The sequence below is a fragment of the Sinocyclocheilus rhinocerous genome, unplaced genomic scaffold (genome assembly GCF_001515625.1).
Source record: "Sinocyclocheilus rhinocerous isolate Xijiao unplaced genomic scaffold, SAMN03320098_v1.1 scaffold1612, whole genome shotgun sequence".
NCBI lineage: Eukaryota > Metazoa > Chordata > Actinopteri > Cypriniformes > Cyprinidae > Sinocyclocheilus > Sinocyclocheilus rhinocerous.
In genome coordinates this window covers 187385-195651 of record NW_015636539.1, presented here as the reverse complement: position 1 = coordinate 195651, position 8267 = coordinate 187385, and the positions used below count along the sequence as shown (strand labels likewise).

At 38.6% G+C, this 8267-nt stretch overlaps 1 pseudogene; it reads right to left on the bottom strand.

Annotated features, from left to right (window-relative positions):
• Positions 1-5044: 5044 nt before the first annotated feature.
• LOC107747902 (uncharacterized) lies at positions 5045-8059 on the bottom strand (annotated as a pseudogene).
• Between the last annotated feature and the right edge of the window lie 208 nt (positions 8060-8267).

Genomic DNA, 8267 nt, shown 5'->3' with positions numbered 1-8267 from the left:
ACTCAAAAGCCCCTTCACAACATGGCCAACAAGTCAAAGCCTTTCATGTCTTGGCCACCACGCCTGAGTCCTCAGCCAAATGGCCAACTTACCAGTGCCTTGTCACATCATGGCTGCCACGCCAGAACATCTCCATGTCATGGCTGACGCTGAAGTCTCTAGCCATCATAGCCGCCTTGTCAAGCCCGGCGGTCCTCCCTATGTCTACTGTGCTGCCAGTGATAGCGGTTGTGACACTGTGCTCCAGAGCCTGTTCCTGTCCATGAATCCGCTCCACAGCTCACTTCTGTCCATGAGTCGGCTCCAGTGCCCGCTCAAGCCCTAGAGCTCGCTCCTGTGTTGGTACCAGCCTGTGAGTTTCCTGCCTGGCCTGTTCTGACCAGAGTGGTCATGTGTGAACCCTCTGCCAGTCCTGTCATGGCCAAACAGGCCGTCCATGAACTCTCAATCAAGTTGTATCTGTTAACATTCGTACCTGAGATAACAAAAATAGCAATGAACAGTTGTATTTTTATTAACTAACGTTAACAAAGATTAATTGATACTGTAACAAATGTATTGCTTATTGTTAATTTTAGTTAATGCATTAACTAACATTAACTAATGGAAGTTTACTGTAAAGCATTACCTCAGTCTGCGACAACAGGGCTTTGCAGATGATCTCATAATCAAGTGCCTCTGCCAGAACAGAGAACAGTATCTACCACAACGTTTATGTGTTTATTTCCACAAAAGACACATCTGTTTAGTGGATCGGACACTGTACTTATGCTAATATGATGCTTCAAACACGCTTGACTCAGAAGTCCAATCTATAAATCCATCACCCGCAGGTGATCTGGCTTCATTTGTAGATGGTCTGGATTCATTGTTAAGACTTAAGTTTCATTTGGGATATCAAATATACTTTTTAAAGACTGACTAATGTTTGTTTCACTATTTTCAAATTCAACACTTTTTCAAATGCTTGCATTTTAATATTATGTCCTTACTTCATAAACATAACATTATGGCTTGGACTAACAGAAACTGACAAATCATCATTTTGACAAGTGTATGGTATGCACCTATAGGAAGAGGGGAAATTAAGAAACTGCCTGTAATTGACCATGGAAACTCATGTTAAATGTATTTTTTAAATAAATATATAAAGTTATAGTGAAATAGTATATTCCCCCCCCCCGAGCCTGGTTTCTCCCAAGGATTTTTCTCCATTTCTGTCACCGATGGAGTTTTGGTTCCTTACCACTGTCGCCTTTGGCTTGCTTAGTTGGCAGATGCTTGACTGATTGCACAGACACTATTGGAAGAGAGCTGAACTGGATGATGACATCACTGAATCATCTATGAACTGACTTTAGCTGAAAAATGACTCTTTGTTATTGTCTTCTTGCATTATTGATTTATTGAAACTATTTTCCTCTTTGACTCTGTAAAGCTGCTATGACACAATCAGTATTGTATAAAGCGCTATACAAATAAAGGGCTGCATTTACACAGGCACAAAAAATCTGATTTTTTTGCTCACATCTGACACAGATCGGAATTTGTTGCTCACGTATAAACACAAAAATCTGCACGAGATCTGATTTTTTCGCATCCGATCTGAGCCACTTCAAAATGCAGATTTTAATCGGATACATATCTGATATCTGGACAACTGACCTATGTCTAAACACACATATCCGATTGACCGCAGAACTCCCAATGCGAGGGTGACACGTTTGCCCATAAAGACAGTGTTTTAATGCCGTGTGCTGTATGCACTCGCTTTTTATCGAGATGGAAACTTTAAAAAATTGCACATTCAGGAGCTGGTTTTCAACCCCTGCCCCGTGAATTTTTAAAAATATAACAGCTTCGCTACTAAAAGCTACATTATATTTCTTAGCAATGAGGTGATAACTTTCACTTGTTTGCAAGCTTCACACTCGCTCTATCTCTCTCTCTCTCTCGTTAATTAATTTGACTACTTTATTTCACTAAAGAATTCTACCTCTAATGAGCTGTAGATAAAATAGCCTATCGAATGAAAATGACTATTATTTTCCGTTAATTATCCGATTTAGTCAGATTTTGTGCTGCAAAACATCCATCACAGCCGTTGTCCATGCTGGCAAATAATAATGGCCACTCGATGTGAATTATATAAATAATTTTAATAGCACGGCCATGCAAAACCCGAGGGTCTACCATTTGCATATAAAGCGATCACTCACAATCATTTTGGGCGATAATTAAACACAGATATCGGATACCTTCGTGTCTAAATTGAATGTAAACAGACGGGCCAAAAAATCAGATATGGTCAAAAGATCGGATCTGTGCATTAAGACTTGCAGTGTAAATGCAGCCAAGGTGACTTGACTTGACTTGACAAATTACGAACTTCTCATTGGGTGGGCCACAGCTGAAAGTGGGTGGGCCCATGCTCACCAGTGCCCACCCGTGGCCTCACCACTGGTGTAGACATGCAGTCAGTGAGTCCTCTCAGTGCCTGTGTTCGTTTTGTGTGAGCACATGGCTTTTTTGTTTTATTTTTTGATTAAATAAAAGCCCATCAACTCTGCTTCGAGTCTTTGCCTCATCCCTTCAACAAACCCTGTAAAGGTTTTAATCTAAGTTAGCCTCACATGGGGCACCATAAATGTAATGATTTTGGACTTTACTATTAATATTATTTAGTTTTGGTCACACATCATTTAAGGTGAGTGTGAGAGTCTGATGATTCCTTCCTGTATTACCGGGCACCAGCCAGGAATTTCGCCTTGACAGTAAAGAACAATCATGGAGAATTGTTGAATAAATTAGAATTATCTAAATTGGAGGAAATAATAGTCTGATCAGTCTGAAGGATTTGTGAGATATTGTTAACTTGTAGAGCCTCTAACTGTATTATCAATACAAGGAAGACACAAGTGTAATAAAAGGGGTTTTATTAACAAAAGTATAGACAACAGTGAATACCATGAATGGATAAAGTGCAAAATGAAATATAGATGCAAGTGACTGAGTGGGATGGATGTTATCTCATGGAAAACTAAACTAATTTCTCTGGAAGTAATAAGGTAAGCCTTACTCTGCCGCTTTGATATAGACATGATATAAACTATTTGATATTAATATGTACACTTTACATATAAATACATTTAAATACAAATAAGATCACCCCGATCAATAAGATATAAATAGCAAATATCAGTAACATTGAAGTAGTTACAAGAAGAAACAGAGAGGGTATATCCTCAGAGTTAGGGACAGTCAAATGATCACTGAGTACTAGCTTCCAGGTCACAGTGAACCTTACATCTGCAATTTAACTAATACTATTCCATTCTTCTTCAGAATCAGAATCAGAATCAGAATCAGAATGAGCTTTATTGCCAGGTATGTTTACACATACGAGGAATTTGTTTTCGTGACAGAAGCTTCCACAGTGTAACAGAATGACAGTGACAGAACAAAAAACACAGATAATAAAAAATAGAACAAGTAAATAAGGAATAAAAATATATAAATTGACAGTTGTATGTGCAGGTATATTACAATAGACAGTTTTTGTATGTACAGGTACTGTATATTATGTGCAAATTTGAGGTGTAGTCTGAGTATGTGTGTTAGATAAATAAGTGTATGAGTGAATAAATAGTGTGTGTTCCACAGTTATTGTTAAGTGTTCATGAGATGGATTGCCTGAGGGAAGAAACTGTTCCTGTGTCTGGCCGTTCTGGTGCTCAGTGCTCTGTAGCGTCGACCAGATGGCAACAGTTCAAAGAGGGAGTGTGCTGGATGTGAGGGGTCCAGAGTGATTCTTGAGGACAATATCATTTAAAATAATGATGCCATTAAGATTAGTTGTCATATGGATAGACATACAATTACTTGCAATTATGTTCAATCAAAGAATGCTACTAATACTTCTGATAATAAAAGTTGGGGACCTTCATTCTTCGTGTTTCTGATTGTAACCATTTGACTTATCATACAGTAAGCTTCACTCTTTACAGCACTAAATTAAACATCCTCCCTTGCAGATAACAATGTGAACTCTCCAGCTCCTAATGACAACAACAACCATTTGTTCTGACTTAAATGATGTTGGTTTTGCATGAAGGCCTGTGGAATGTAAACAAGGGCTAATTGTGGGAACACAATAGAATTACAAGTGCTGTTGCAGTTACTTTGACAGCCAATGAAAGCCCTGTTAAGCTCTGTTAAACATTTTTGTGTGTTGAGGGGGCGGCCATTAAACACATCACAAGGGCTAATAAATGCATTATTTAAAAGCAGTGCTCCAATTACTAATTGATTAGAGCTGAGCAGGCCTCATCAATAAAGCACGAGGCAACAGCTTCAAAACCCAAACAGGCATGATTAATACATGAAAGGGCCTTAAAAGTGATAATGTCTACCTTAATTAGTAATGTTTCAGAAAGGCCCAAATTTTCTGCCAAAAAGTTGCAAGTGTAATGGGGTGACCCCCTTTAGTATGTTTTTCCTGTGTGGGCGGATGGGGCTGGGCAGAGCTACCTGTTATGTGTTAAACATTGAGCTTGGGTGTGGACCTGAGGGTGTTCAACAGTATCAATGAATTTCAGGCGTGATCCAGGCAGTATTGGTGGGTCATTTACCACTCTTACTGAGGGCCAGTTCATTGTGCTGCAGGAATCTATCCTCTGCTTTTTTGCTGCTGTGTGGCGGCTGTCGACCCGTGGTGCTGCGCTGTGGAGAGGTTGTTGGGCTTCCTTCAAGTGCACCCGATCGTGTGTGTGCTCAAGGCGCATCTTAGTGAATTAATAGCACTTGTTTGTGCGAGCGCGTGTTTGGGGAAGTGCGTGTTTTTGCAAGTGTTTGTGAGTGAACGCATTTTGTGTGTTGAGATTACTTGGTGTTGTACTTTTTTCTTTATTTGATTGGTTTACTTGTATTTTGGTATTTTGTTTTGTTTATTGTAAGCGGAGGCTAATGCCATCTAAGATCTAACATATGTAATGTAGATTTTGCCAATTCACTAGGATCTAGTTGTGGTTTCTTAATAAGAGGCTTAATAACTGCCAACTTGAAGGGTTTTGGGATGTGACCTAGAGATAATGACGAGTTCATAATATTGAGAAGCTGTCCTTCTGTTATAGGTAACAATTCTTTAGTGGGTAATTTAAAGTAATTTAGTGGGTACAGGATCTAATAAACATGTTGTTGGTTTAGAAGCAGTTTTAAGTTTATTTAGCTCTTCGTGTCTTATGGTTGTCAGAGGACAACCTATGTATCGCAGCAGATATTTGTACTAGATGCAATGGAAAGGTATGGAAACAAACCGTGGAGCAGCAAGTATCATTATATATAGATACCCGCTGAGGTGTAAAAATGCAGTTTACACGTGTAAAGAGTACCTGCTAAAACAGTGAATATAAACGGAAACATGCCTTAATGCAGAAAAGCTGATTAAAAGGCTTGAAGTGTAAGCAAACTAGTCATATAATTTACTTAACTTTAAAGGCACAATATGTAAGATTTTTTTATTAAAATATCCAAAAAACCGCTAGAACAGTGTTGCAGTCACGCCGTCATCAAACTACGCCTTTGTCTCTTTGTTTATTTTGAATACATGCCCTCTAGCGGCAAAAATTACATATTGTGCCTTTAACTGAACTTGAAACTAACTGAACACGCCTATGAGTTTCAAACCAAGATTTGGCATCCAATTCGTACTGAAATGTACCTTAGAGGAAAGCCAAATGTCTCCACAGCTTCTTGAAAAAAAACCCAAGGTGGTTTCAGCAAGGTTATTAGAATCAACACCAAGGTACATTATCAATTAAAACAGAAATGGTATGGTGAATAGTGACTGAATATAGACTGAGTGTAAATTTAGATAACAGTGACCACTACCTTTCGTAGTTTTTCATCCACATCCCCGAAGATGACTATAACTCACTCATAAGGACAGCAACATGCAATAAATGAGTGAAAAAGTGTGATAAACTTACCGAATCAATTTATGGTTTGTGTCAATGTGCATTTATGACCTAGGACTGGAGACTGAAGGTCCTTCGTACTACGCAGCCCAATTGTGTCATTCGAGATATGACTCCCACTGTATCAACCCAGTCAAACTGGCACCTTTAAAGCTGCTCTCATCATTCTGTATCCACAATGAGCATGTGTTGCATTACGTCTTTCACACATTCATCCATCTCTTTGTCCGTGAGACTGCTATATCGTGTACTTACACCAATCATGCTAACAATTGTTGAAACAGAACAGTTGATGTCCAGGAGATGTGTAATGTAATCCGGTGAGATCGGCCCTGACTCCTGTACAATAGTCGCAGTGCACATCTCCCTGTCTGAAAGGTTGGGTTGAATTAGTCTGAGCAGTTCTGTGAAGCCCCTCCAAAATATCATGTGGGATGGCAACTATATTGGAAACAGCACTTAAAAAGACTACTTCTTGCAAACAGACAAACTCCAGGGGTCTCATTTATAAAACTCTCCGTAGATTTCATCCTAAAAGTGTACGTAGGCACAAAAGCTAGATTTTGCGTTCACTCAAAAGTTTTCAGATTTATAAAACCATGCATACGCCAGAACCTGCGCAAAAATCCCTTTATAAATCCCAGTCAGGGGAAGATTGTGCGTACGTGCATCTCCACCCCGACTCCTCCCCGAAATCACCATATATGGAGCTTACAACGACTAGTTTTACTATGCATAACCTCATCTGCATATCATCTGCATATTCACATCCACGTGACACCATGTTTAACACCGTCAAAGGTAGGCTACAAGACATTAAGGAAATATGAGATATGGACTATAAATGCCATTTGTGCCAAACACATTGATTTTTATTGCTAAAAATAATCCGGTATCCTTATGTTTTAGAATAAATATATCAAAATATACATAAAAAACTGTTTAAAATAGTTCTCAGAATAATAATTTAGAATAGAGTTGATCTCATTCATTTCCATTGGCCCAATAATATATATATATATATATTTTAAATTCAAATTAAATTAAATTAATGCAGTTTTGCTGGTAAGGTGAACATATTTTAGCTATTTTTAGTGGAAACATATAGGCCTATATTTATTGCAGTGCAAATACAATTATCTGACTCGCGTCATTGACAAATTATTTTAAAAACGAAACGTGCAAATCTTACAGTTTTCTTCAAGCTGTATCTTTCAAATACAGTGGTATTTTTCATAATGTTGTGGAGATGCCTTCACATGACATCAACACTTCCGTGCAGCTGCGGTTGTACAGTAAGCTATTATCATTGGTCCTATTCAAACCGGACAATAGACCGTTCCACCGAATCCAGCAGTCCGCTGCAATATCGAAGTAAGTGTGCATCATTGATCATTGTTCTCGCTAAAAATATTTTCTCATAACATGAGATGTGCAGTTTACTTTAAAGATAAATTATTGTGCACCTATAGCACTCCTCGCTGTCAGTAAAACATAACATAGCACAGGAAAAGTAATCAAGCGCATCCACTACAAATAGGCTATGTCTAAATTCATATAATTTTGGTTTAACTTCTGCATAATGACTTTATGTAATTTCAGTGCTTATCTCCATTAATGAGAGTGGAATATTTAATGTAAATGTATATGATGAAATGAAAACAGTTTAAAATCGTTGTTTACTTCATTACTTTTCTCTCTCCAGGAAAAAAGTCTGTACGCATGGGTCAGAGTTTGCGTGCAGGTGCGAAAATTTTTCCCGTCAAGATTATTTTTTATAAATCCTACCTTTTGCGTAGGAAGTGGCTTACGCCTCTTTCAGGGCAGGTTTTGTGCATACGTAACGGTTATAAATGAGGCCCCAGGTTGTCCATGTCAAGGGGAAGGCGCCCAACAGCATTTTCCAAGCGTGAACAAAGTCTGTCCAAGACATAATCCAAAAGCAATTGTGAAATGGAAATAAATAATAGGCTATATGAAATACCACAGTCTTGCTGACTAGATGAAGCAAAAGTAAAAAGACATTTCACAATGAACATAAACTGCGCTATTAATTAATCAACTCACCGCTTGGGCCATCTCATGTTGTGAGAGGGCCTCTCGTCTCTACTTTTTGCGTTAGCCTTCCGTCAAACACCCGCTTGCGCCACCTGCTGGTGAACGACTAACAGCAGATGGAGATCATGCATCAATACTCTACTGCTTTTCCTGCAGTTCCTGGATGTGCAATGCTGAATATTCAGCCGAATTTTATCCATTGAATTTGTGGAAGCGAATTGGTAAAGTGAAATA